General features: G+C 33.1%; 1 non-coding gene across 1 annotated transcript; it reads right to left on the bottom strand.

Annotated features, from left to right (window-relative positions):
* Window positions 1-1,878: 1,878 nt before the first annotated feature.
* Window positions 1,879-1,985, bottom strand: LOC139873695 (small nucleolar RNA R71). The gene has a single exon (XR_011767422.1). It is a non-coding gene; the product is annotated as a small nucleolar RNA R71 (small nucleolar RNA).
* Between the last annotated feature and the right edge of the window lie 11,764 nt (window positions 1,986-13,749).

Raw genomic sequence — 13,749 nt, 5'->3', positions numbered from 1 at the left:
GTACACTGCCTATAGTGTTGTAGCAAAGTTTAGGTATATCCCATCCGTAAATTAATAAAACTTGTGTCATATTTTGTAGTATTTCCTAGTAAAAATAATACTATTTCGTACCCTCACGTGCAACACATCAAGTTTTTGGCGTCGCTGCCGGGGAGCGCTAAAATGCTATATTTTAAATTATAATAATATTAAAATAAAATATAATAATATTGAAATAGAATATAATAATATAATAATATTGAAATAGAATATAATAATATAATAATATTTTAGAATCAAAATTTGATACGTAAAATTTTAAAAAGTCGTATTTATTAAATACTTCAGGGGTATATTATGTAACTTGTAATTAATAATTTCTATCATATCGCTTTCATGTGAATAGTAAATTAATTAATTTCTTTTCATTTACTATTCATGAATAGTAAATGAATTAAAAAAAAAAAGTTTTGAAAAAAAATAATAATTATAAAAAAATTATTAATTTGTAAAAAAAATCGTTTTAAAAAAAAAAAAAACGTAAAAAAAAAAAAAACGTAAAAAAATAAAAAAAACGTAAAAAAAAAATTATTAATAAAAATTATATTTTTTTTAAGATTTTGTCTATAAAAAAAAAAATTTTTTTTTTTAGTTTTATTACCTTTAGATTTTTAGACTATAGTCGCAACTTTTAGTATTAAGTTTAGTTTTGCCATAGTTATTTTTACTTCTAGAATTTTTAGGCTTTGCCGTAAAATCCCTTAAGTGCTTATTCCTTAGACTAAGTTTTAGGTGCTTTAGAATTTTACGACGCCGTATTTCGCACTACTTTCTTATTTTTATTTTTCGACGCCTATTTTTCGACCTTTTTATTTTTCGACACTTTTCGACGCGCAATCTTTTTCTCTCTTATTTCTCGCCATTCTAGTTTTTAGGACTTAGAATTTTTTCTACTTCTTCTCTAAATTTCTTAAAATTACGAAAATTTATTTTAAGTAGTTAAATTGATAGACATCAAAATTTTCTGGTTCGTAGTAATAGTTGGATTTGTACGTGGACCGGGTTATTGGAGCCAAACAGTACTCAATTATATTGAGACCAAACGAATCCTGCCCCTCTGCTGCATCTTTTGGCTATTCGAAACGTGGGCAAAATCAGAAAAGTCTATTAATTGGATAACTTATATAATTTTTCTTTCCTTTTAAAAACTAATAGGATATTCAGTGAATGCACCGAGTAAAACGTTCACCACCTTTCATACGTTCACTACCTATAACTCGATCAAGACATCTAGCCAATATTGTCACCGTTGATTTTTCTTTAGAATCATCATCTAGTCGACCAAGAACTCCAACTCAAATTTCCGATAATCCATCTTTTGAACCCGACCTCACAATTGAGAATCCGGAGAATATTCAGGGACAATTCCAAGATCCTGAACCACTAATTATTCCTCCTGAGCCACAAACCATTAAATCAGAATCCTCTAGTGATTCGTATTCAACAAATTCAATTATGGAAGTAACGGAACCTCTAAGTATGGAAGATCGAATGAGAGCCACACGCACGGGCCAAGGTCACGCCATTATTAAGCCAGAAGTTAATGCGCCAGATTATGAAATCAAAGGACAAATTCTACACATGGTAACTAACCAATGCCAATTCAGTGGTGCACCGAATGAAGATCCTAACGAACACCTTCGTACGTTTAAAAGAATTTGTACACTATTCAAAATCCGAGAAGTGGAAGATGAGCAGATCTATCTCATGTTGTTTCCCTGGACTTTAAAGGGAGAAGCCAAAGATTGGTTAGAATCGTTACCTGAAGGGGCGATTGACACATGGGATATCTTAGTTGAAAAATTTCTTCAAAGATTCTTTCCGGCATCTAAAGCCGTGAGACTTCAAGGAGAAATTGTTACGTTCACACAAAAGCCAAATGAAACATTATATGAGGCGTGGACAAGATTCGGAAGGATGTTGAGAGGATGTCCTCAACACGGTTTAGACACTTATCAAATAGTACAAATATTCTACCAAGGTGTCAATGTTGCTACACGAAAAGACATCGACATAACAGCTGGTGGTTCCATTATGAAGAAAACCGCAACTGAAGCTTACAAAATTATTGATAACACAGCCTCCCACTCGCATGAGTGGCACCAAGAAAAAGATATCTTTCGATCATCTAAAGCGGCTAGAGCTGATTCTAGCCATGACTTTGATTCCGTTTCCGCAAAAATAGATGCTTTCGAAAGACGAATGGAAAAGATGAATAAAGATATTCACGCAATACGAATCAGTTGTGAGCTATGCGGTGGACCACACTTATTGAAAGATTGTCACATTGAACCAACATTGGAACAACGAGAGAATGTTTCCTATATGAACCAAAGGCCTGGAAATAATTATCAAAATAATTATCAACCGCCAAAGCTAAACTTCAATCGAAATCAAAATATTCTTTACAATCCAAAAGGACCCGAAAATAACTGGTATAACCAACAAGGTCCGAATAACCAACCAACTCAAAACAACACTTTCAATCAACAAAGACCTGGCTTATATAAACCACAACAACAAACCGAAGAGAAAAAGTCAAATATGGAAGACGTGGTATTCAAGCTAGTTGAATCTCAAACACAATTTATTGAAACTCAAACTCAAACGAATGAGAGGTTTGATCAGTCATTTAGAACTCAACAAGCTTCTATTTTGAATCTAGAAAAACAAGTAGGTACTCTTGTTAGATTGATGAGTGAAAGGAAACAAGGAAAGCTACCGAGTAATACTGAAGTAAATCCTCGGAATGAAAATGTTAATATGGTTTCAACAAATTCTGAAAAACCAGCATCAGAAGATGGGGAGGTTTTAAATGTGAGTAACAATGAAGAAGTTACACCACCACCACCACCACCACCACCCGAGTATGTAAAGCCAGTGGTGGCACCATACAAACCACCCATCCCGTTTCCAAGAAAAGGAGTTGAGTATGAGCAAGTGATAGGTAATAAAGATTGTGATACCTCTGGAAAGAAGAAGAAGAAAAAGAATAAGAAAGTGCAAGAAACAAAAGCCGTAAATATAAACCCGGTGAATACAGTTCCACCAAAACCTCCACCTAGGGTAGGTGATCCGGGTGAATTTATTGTTCCTTGTCTACTTAGTGATTGTGTCATGTATGATGCACTAGCAGATTTAGGTGCAAGTGTAAGTGTTATGCCTCTTTCCTTATATAAGAGATTAGGTGTAGGTAAGTTAAGTCCAACGGATATGAGTGTTCGACTCTTTGATCAAACCATTAAGCACCCAGTTGGAATTGCTGACAACCTACCCGTTCAAGTAGGCAATTTAACCTTTCTAGTCGAATTTATTATCATTGACATAGAAGAGGACCCAAACGTTCCTCTAATTTTAGGTCGACCATTCTTTGCGTCCACCGGGGCGTTATTTGATGTAGGAAATGGAAGAATGACACTTAAAAGTGGTAACAAATCAATCACCTTTATGATTCGAAAGTCTAAATCTCCACCAACTAAAACCGTTGAACCAGTAAAAACGATTGGTAATAACCATGTTGTTTTACCAACTCCAACGGTAGTGCTTAGCAATAATAAAATGCCTAAGTGTGGGGAAAATGAAGTAAAACCTAATGATGACTTGATAATAAAGAACCCCATTGTTGATACGAAATTAAATGACCACGTTATTAACAGTTCAATGAAGAAACTTTTTAAACCGGCTATCGATGCTAGAAGTAAGGGGAACTTTAAGTTATGTAACCGGTTAGTATCCAATCTGTCGCCTAAAGAAAAGGCGAAACTAGTTGAATTTTGGGATATTACGGAAGAAGCCGGGCACTGGCTTAAAGAAAAAGTCACAGATAGGCAAGTTGATTATGGACCAAAAGAAATTGACGATGAAGTTAATCACAATTTCGACACCACAGCTACCTAAGTGTGGGGAGATTCAAATGTTTTAAGAAAATGTTATCTAGAGTTAGTTGTTCTGTTCTCGTGTAGTTCCGAGAATGGAATCCGATTGGTCTTTTCCGCTAGCAGACACTAAAGAACTAGTTTTCTCCCCCCATTCTGAATTTTTGTTTTTTTTAGGTTTTATATGAAATTAATATGCTTTTAAGTTTTGTGTGATATTTAAAAACAAAATTTACTTTAATTCATTAAGTTGAAAAAATGATTTCTAAAATTCGTCGTGAGTTGAAGACTAGGTCATTAAGCCGAAATTACTTTACCCGAGGGCGGGGCGACAAATTTTGTTATCATTATTTTTAATTTTATTGATCTAAAGTATGCCAAAAAGATATTAGACTTTATAAATTTTTGAACGTGGGGTAATATACCCAACTTCAAAAATATGTATATATATATTTGTATTTTATATTATGTACAAAACAGGGTAGAACAACGCACTTTCAAAGACTAACATTAAGTTCAGCAATAGCTACTGATTTTGACGACAAGAAGCAAAATATCAAATGTGATGTAAAATAATATGCTTACAAACTCGGTATTTTTAATCACTTTTCTACGCTAATCACCCTCATGAATTTAAATTATAGTCTGATTTCATGCAAATGAGGGCATTGCATGATCTTAAGTGTGGGGAAGGGTTATAAATTCTCTCAGGTTTATACTTGGTTTATTTGCCAAATTTTGTGAAAATTTGAAAAATTTTCAACTAAATGAACTCAAAATCATGTTTATACATATTTATGAACGATGAAAACTAGGTGATAATACCGAAATTATCGTTACCTCGAAAAGGACATAAATTGAGAAACACCCTAAAACGCTTGAATTCATTTAAAATGAAATAAAAGAAAATAAAAAGGCAAAGAAAGAAACTAAGTGTGGGAAGAATGTACCAAGTTATTCAATTTAAAACATATATCACATATTTTTGTACAAGATTATTGCAGGTACTTTTGCTTTGGACGATACTAATCAGTTTTACCCGGTTTACTGTAATACATTTGAAAGAAAGATGGATCTACACGATGAATCAATTCCATCATTAAAAGGAAGTAAAGTCTTCCGAAAAAGACACGCGCTTCTTGATTTAGGTCATGAAGTTGTCGTCCAGACCAGCTGTAGGTTGACGAAAAATCTAGAAAAGTCATCTCTAAAATCAGCAGGAAATCCACGGACCTCAGCATCAAACAGGGTCGCCAAGTGGTCAGATTTATCCTAACCATGAGAAGGATTTATCTCGTACAATGGGGAGGCACCGTGCAAATTAGCTTGATAAGACTAATGAATCAGATCCCCAGAAAAGGATAATCTCCTTAAAGATTAAAAATCAGCTTTTAAGACTGATAATACTCAATCCTAGAGATTGACCTTAAAGATTGAGAATTCAAACTCATGGAATTCGATGATATCTAAACTCGAGCTTGAACGAGAAAATATTTTGATCAAAATTGCAAACCGATTTGTTTTCTGAAAATCCATTTTCAATGCGTTCATTACCATTGAACGTAAAATCCTAGGAATTCACCTGGAATTCATTAGGTCACCTGAACAAAATCGGGTGTCAACCGTAAGAACGGTGGTTGCATAGCATGGTCGGAGACAGGACCTTGTGCCAGACCGAAAAATTATAGGATGATCTTTACTATTGCTCCTACCAAGGATAGTACTAGCATCCGACACGTTTTTAGACCATAATCAAATGCATGTCACGGGACATTGCCTTAACAGTTTCTTGTTCATCGCTTTCCTTTACAACCGGATGGTAGTTTGCCGAAAGGTAATATACGGAACAAGTAAACTGGATGTGTGCTTTCCGATACCGGGATAGCAGTGGATTACACGAACCTAAAAGTTTTAGCCAAAATATTGATCCACAAATATATTTTGCAACACCGATGATGGAACAAATCAGAAAACTTATCTAGGGTAAAAGCTAGAATGAATTTTCAAAAGATCAAATGTTTTCATAAAGATCCAATTTCCTTAATGGATCTAAATTTTTATAGTCATGTGGGACTGTAAACCATATCGTTACTACCATTGTTTATACCGCCATATCAAAATCACTGATGTACAAAGTGTGAAGAATAAAGAAGTGATTCTAGTATTTCAAGACTATATTGCTTGAGGACAAGCAACGCTCAAGTGTGGGGATATTGATAAGGCTAAAAAGGAACATATATTTCATAGCATTATCCCCCAAGAAAGACAAGATTTTAGTTGCAATTGTTCCATTTTCAAGTGATATTCGTTTATATTAAATAAGTGCGAAGACAAAAGGCAGATTCGACAAATTGAAGACAAAAAGGTCCAAAAAGCTCAAAAGTACAAGATACAATTAAAAAGGTTCAAATTATTGATGAAGAATGTCTAAAAATGACAAGAGTACAAGTTACAAAACGCAAAGTACACGATATAAAATAGTACGCAAGGACGTTCGAAAATCCGGAACCGGGACATGAGTCAACTCTCAACGCTCGACGCAACGGTGTAAAAATTACGAGTCAACTATGCACAAGAATAAAATATAATATTTAAATAATTCATAATAAGAATAATATTAAATAATAAAAAGTTGTTAATTTAGCATAGTTCAGGGGTCGTAAATGAAAATTCAATTTCATATTTTGCCTATAAAAGGCGATGATTGTCGATGTATTTCAGGCATCCCTTTTTCTATCCTAAAAATCTATTATCAATATCAATATCTAAAAATCTCTATCATAATGTTAATGTAATAAGATATAACAATAATCTTAATTTTAATTTTAAATTATGATAATAATAAGATTTATGATAGAGATCGTTTGAGTATGTAAGTCGAAATTCTGTCCGTGTAACGCTACGCTATTTTTAATCATTGTAAGTTATGTTCAACCTTTTTATATTAATGTCTCGTAGCTAAGTTATTATTATGCTTATTTAAAACGAAGTAATCATGATGTTGGGCTAATTACTAAAATTGGGTAATTGGGCTTTGTACCATAATTAAGGTTTGGGCAAAAGACCGACACTTGTGGAAATTGGACTATTGACTATTAATAGATGGGGGTATTGTCTAATTGAGTGATAACTCATTGGAGTCTGTCGAACCTATCTTCAAATTAATTATCCTAATAATTAATAATGATTATGGTTGTCCTATTTAGTGACGTTCATATGGAATCTATTATAATCATTTAATTAATTATTCGGGTTCGGTAATTGATTATTCAAACTGATCAAGTGGGTAAATTAATATTCATATCTAATCAAAACAGGGGTAGATTACATACAGTGATAACTGGTGTAATTGTTGACAGAAGTGATAACTGCGTCACAGTTTAAATCCTTAATTAGTTGGAATATTTGACTTCGGGTATAAGGGTAATTTGACGAGGACACTCGCACTTTATATTTATGACCGATGGACTATTATGGATAAAAACCAGATAGGTATCAAATAAACCATGACAAAGGACAATTAACCCGAGTAACAATTAATTAAAATCAAAACGTCAAACATCATGATTACGGAAGTTTAAATAAGCATAATCCTTTTATTTCATATTCTATCGCAATTTTATTTATTGTTATTTTATTTATCATCATTTATTTATTTTACGCACTTTAATTATTGTCATTTATCTTTACGCTTAAAAATATAAAATCGACAAACCGGTCATTAAACGGTAAAAACCCCCCTTTTATAATAATATTACTACTTATATATATATATATATTTATATAAATATAGTTTTATAAAAATATAGTACGTAATCACTAGCTCCCTGTGGAACGAACCGGACTTACTAAAAACTACACTACTCTACGATTAGGTACACTGCCTATAGTGTTGTAGCAAAGTTTAGGTATATCCCATCCATAAATTAATAAAACTTGTGTCATATTTTGTAGTATTTCCTAGTAAAAATAATACTATTTCGTACCCTCACGTGCAACACATCAATCATCTTGTCCCCACTTGCTCTAGATAGGTATTCCACCATGTTAACGCAGAACCTGTGAAGGTATGCGTAGCGTACTTCACTTTGTCCTCTTCAGTACACTTACTTATGGCAAACACCGATTCGACCTTCTCGGTCCACCGTTTCAATCCGATCGGTCCTTCGGTTCCATCAAATTCCAAAGGTTTGCAGGCAGTGAATTCTTTGTAGGTGCATCCTACACGATTTCCTGTACTGCTAGATCCAAGGTTATTGTTGGTATGTAGCGCAGCCTGTACTGCGGCTATGTTTGAGGCAAGAAAGGCACGAAATTCCTCTTCGCTCATATTCAAGGTGTGTCGAGTAGTTGGTGCCATTTCCTTCAAAATAGTCAACCGAAACAAGTTAATCATACAGAATATTAAGAGTAGTCAATAGTATCTCGTAGCATAATATGAACTCATTTATAAAAGCTTTTTCTTCATATTAGCGTTTTATAAGTTTAAATTCGGGTAGTACCTACCCGTTAAGTTCATACTTAGTAGCTAATATACAATTCAACTACTACAATTCTATATGAAAAACTGATTATAATAATATTTCGCGTTCAAACTTTTACACAATATTTTACAAACTTACAATACCGCTTATTTTACATATAGCATGAAATATAGCACACAATAAATTTGATACAAGATGGTTGTGAAGATAATTCTAGCTAGTACACAAGTCGTTCAGCAAAGGCAATAAATACACGTAATTCATACGTCCAGAAACAAGTCATGCATTCTGGTTTTACTAGGACTATTTCCCATCCTTGGTCTTGTGGAACATAACCGTTATGGCCGTTGATAAGACAGCGTGTTGTAACGTCGTCAAAGGGACGAGGGTTACGTAATGTCCAACAGTCCCGTAACAATCTAAAAACCTCATTTCTTTCCCCAATTACCGACTCCGTCACTTGTGGGAACGTTTTGTTTAATAGTTGTAGCCCGATGTTCTTGTTCTCACTTTGGTGAGAAGCGAACATTACTAACCCGTAAGCATAACATGCTTCTTTATGTTGCATGTTAGCCGCTTTTTCTAAATCACGAAGTCCTATATTCGGATATATTGAGTCAAAATAATTTCTTAACCCGTTGCGTAAAATAGCATTTGGGTTCCCCGCAATATATGCGTCAAAGTAAACACATCGTAACTTATGAATTTCCCAATGTGATATCCCCCATCTTTTGAAAGAAAGCCTTTTATAAATCAAGGCATTCTTGGAATGTTCTTCGAATGTCTTACAAACTGATCTCGCCTTAAATAGTTGTGCCGAGGAATTCTGACCGACTCTAGAGAAGATTTCATCAATCATGTCTCCGGGTAGGTCTCTTAAAATATTGGGTTGTCTATCCATTTTGTGTTTTTATACTGTAAAATAGACAAGAGTTAGATTCATAAAAAAAATACTTATTAATACAAGCAATTTTTATATATATCATAAAGCATAAGCACACTATATTACATATATTACACCACACGAATACAACTATCTTATTCCGACTCGCTCGTTTCTTTTTCTTCGGTTTTGGTTCGTTTTGCCAAGTTTCTAGGGATATATGATGTTCTCCTAATACGAGCCTTCGTTTTCCACATTGGTTTAGAAAAACCTGGTGGTTTAGAGGTTCCCGGGTTATTGCCACAACTTAAGAAATACGGGTGTTGACGATACATATAAAGTTCATCGGGTTTGGAATCAAATTTCTCTATTTTTATGCCCTTTCCCTTATTGTTCTCTTTTGCCTTATTAAATTGTGTTGGGGTAATTTCTATAACATCATCGGAATCCTTGTCGGGATCCGATTCATCGGAGAATTGGTAATCCTCCCAATACTTTGCTTCCTTGGCGGAAATACCATTGACCATAACTAACTTTGGTCGGTTGGTTGAGGATTTTCTTCTACTTAACCGTTTTATTATTTTCCCCACTGGTTCTATTTCTTCTTCCGGTTCTGATTCTTCTTCCGGTACCGACTCTTCTTTCGGTTCCGACTCCTCCTCCGGTTCCTCTTCGGGAACTTGTGAATCAGTCCACGAATCATTCCAATTTACATTTGACTCTTCATTATTATTAGGTGAGTCAATGGGACTTGTTCTAGAGGTAGACATCTATCACATAATATCAAACACGTTAAGAGATTAATATATCACATAATATTCACATGTTAAAAATATATAGTTTCCAACAAAATTTATTAAGCAATCATTTTTCAAGTAAACACGGTCGAAGTCCAGACTCACTAATGCATCCTAACAAATTCGATAAGACACACTAATGCAAAATTCTGGTTCTCTAAGACCAACGCTCTGATACCAACTGAAATGTCCCGTTCTTATTGATTAAAAACGTTCCATATTAATTGATTTCGTTGCGAGGTTTTGACCTCTATATGAGACGTTTTTCAAAGGCTGCATTCATTTTTAAAACAAACCATAACCTTTATTTCATAAATAAAGGTTTAAAAAGCTTTACGTAGATTATCAAATAATGATAATCTAAAATATCCTGTTTACACACGATCATTACATAATGGTTTACAATACAAATATGTTACATCGAAATCAGTTTCTTGAATGCAGTTTTTACACAATATCATACAAACATGGACTCCAAATCTTGTCCTTATTTTAGTATGCAACAGCGGAAGCTCTTAGTATTCACCTGAGAATAAACATGCTTTAAACGTCAACAAAAATGTTGGTGAGTTATAGGTTTAACCTATATATATCAAATCGTAACAATAGACCACAAGATTTCATATTTTAATACACATCCCATACATAGAGATAAAAATCATTCATATGGTGAACACCTGGTAACCGACATTAACAAGATGCATATATAAGAATATCCCCATCATTCCGGGACACCCTTCGGATATGATATATACTTTGGATGGGGTTTGTTAGGCCCAATAGATCTATCTTTAGGATTCGCGTCAATTAGGGTGTTTGTTCCCTAATTCTTAGATTACCAGACTTAATAAAAAGGGGTATATTCGATTTCGATAATTCAACCATAGAATGTAGTTTCACGTACTTGTGTCTATTTTGTAAATCATTTATAAAACCTGCATGTATTCTCATCCCAAAAATATTAGATTTTAAAAGTGAGACTATAACTCACTTTCACAGATTTTTACTTCGTCGGAAGTAAGACTTGGCCACTGGTTGATTCATGAACCTATAATAATATATACATATATATCAAAGTATGTTCAAAATATATTTACAATACTTTTAATACATTTTGATGTTTTAAGTTTATTAAGTCAGCTGTCCTCGTTAGTAACCTACAACTAGTTGTCCACAGTTAGATGTACAGAAATAAATCGATAAATATTATCTTGAATCAATCCATGACCCAGTGTATACGTATCTCAGTATTGATCACAACTCAAACTATATATATTTTGGAATCAACCTCAACCCTGTATAGCTAACTCCAACATTCACATATAGAGTGTCTATGGTTGTTCCGAAATATATATAGATGTGTCGACATGATAGGTCGAAACATTGTATACGTGTCTATGGTATCTCAAGATTACATAATATATAATACAAGTTGATTAAGTTATGGTTGGAATAGATTTGTTACCAATTTTCACGTAGCTAAAATGAGTAGTTTTTACCAATTTTGTTTTGCTCGCCATTTATTCATTTCTAATCCGTTTTGAGTGATTTAAGTGGCCACGGTTTCGTATTGAACTTGACTTTATGAAACTAAACAGAAAAGGTATAGGTTTATAGTCGGAAATACAAGTTACAAGTCATTTTTGAAAGAGGTAGTCATTTCCGTCGAAAGAACGACATCTTGATGACCATTTTGAAAAAACATACTTTCACTTTGAGTTTAACCATGATTTTTGGATATAGTTTCATGTTCATAAGAAAAATTATTTTTCCAGAAGTATAGCATTTAAATCAAAGTTCTTCTTAGCTTTTAATTATCCCAACCAAAACAGCCCCCGGTTTTACTACGACGGCGTATATCCAGTTTTATGGTGTTTATCGTGTTTCCGGGTTTTAAATCATTAAGTTAGCATATCATATAGATATAGAACATGTGTTTAGTTGATTTTAAAAGTCTAGGTAGAAGGATTAACTTTATTTGCGAACAAGGTTAGAATTAACTAAACTATGTTCTAGTGATTACAAGTTTATAACGTTGAATAAGACAGCTTTTTATGTATGAATCGAATGATGTTATGAACATAATTACTATCTCAAGTTCCTTGGATAAACCTACTGGAAATGAGAAAAATGGATCTAGCTTCAAAGGATCCTTGGATGGCTTGAAAGTTCTTGAAGCAGAATCATGACACGAAAACAATTTCAAGTAAGATTTTCACTAGAAATAAGATTGTTATAGTTATAGAAATTGAATTAAAGTTTGAATATGATTATTACCTTGTATTAGAAAGATAACCTACTGTAAGTAACAAAGATTTCTTGATCTTGGATGATTACTTGGAATGGATTTAGAAAACTTGGAAGTAAACTTGCAATCTTGGAAGTATTCTTGATTTTATGAAACTAGAACTTTTGGAATTTATGAAGAACACTTAGAACTTGAAGATAGAACTTGAGAGAGATCAATTAGATGAAGAAAATTGAAGAATGAAAGTGTTTGTAGGTGTTTTTGGTCTTTGGTGTATGGATTAGATATAAAGGATATGTAATTTTGTTTTTATGTAAATAAGTCATGAATGATTACTCATATTTTTGTAATTTTATGAGATATTTCATGCTAGTTGCCAAATGATGGTTCCCACATGTGTTAGGTGACTCACATGGGCTGCTAAGAGCTGATCATTGGAGTGTATATAGCAATAGTACATACATCTAAAAGCTGTGTATTGTACGAGTACAAATACGGATGCATACGAGTAGAATTGTTGATGAAACTGAACGAGGATGTAATTGTAAGCATTTTTGTTAAGTAGAAGTATTTTGATAAATGTCTTGAAGTCTTTCAAAAGTGTATGAATACATATTAAAACACTACATGTATATACATTTTAACTGAGTCGTTAAGTCATCGTTAGTCGTTACATGTAAGTGTTGTTTTGAAACCTTTAGGTTAACGATCTTGTTAAGTGTTGTTAACCCAATGTTTATAATACTAAACGAGATTTTAAATTATTATATTATCATGATATTATGATGTATGAATATCTCTTAATATGATATATATACATTAAATGTCGTTACAACGATAATCGTTACATATATGTCTCGTTTCAAAATCATTAAGTTAGTAGTCTTGTTTTTACATATGTAGTTCATTGTTAATATACTTAATGATATGTTTACTTATCATAATATTATGTTAACTATATATATATATATATATATATATATATATATATATATATATATATATATATGTCATCATATAGTTTTTACAAGTTTTAACGTTCGTGAAACACCGGTCAACTTGGGTGGTCAATTGTCTATATGAAACCTATTTCAATTAATCAAGTCTTAACAAGTTTGATTTCTTAACATGTTGGAAACACTTAATCATGTAAATATTAATTTCATTTAATATATATAAACATGGAAAAGTTCGGGTCACTACAGTACCTACCCGTTAAATAAATTTCGTCCCGAAATTTTAAGCTGTTGAAAGTGTTAACGAATCTTCTAGAAATAGATGCGGGTATTTCTTCTTCATCTGATCTTTACGCTCCCAGGTGAACTCGGGTCCTCTACGAGCATTCCATCGAACCTTAACAATCGGTATCTTGTTTTGTTTAAGTCTCTTAACCTCACGATCCATTATTTCGACGGGTTCTTCA

This window comes from Rutidosis leptorrhynchoides, chromosome 10 (genome assembly GCF_046630445.1).
Source record: "Rutidosis leptorrhynchoides isolate AG116_Rl617_1_P2 chromosome 10, CSIRO_AGI_Rlap_v1, whole genome shotgun sequence".
NCBI classification, from domain to species: Eukaryota; Viridiplantae; Streptophyta; class Magnoliopsida; order Asterales; family Asteraceae; genus Rutidosis; species Rutidosis leptorrhynchoides.
Note: the sequence above shows the minus strand (reverse complement) of the source record. Positions and strands in the feature narration are given on the sequence as shown.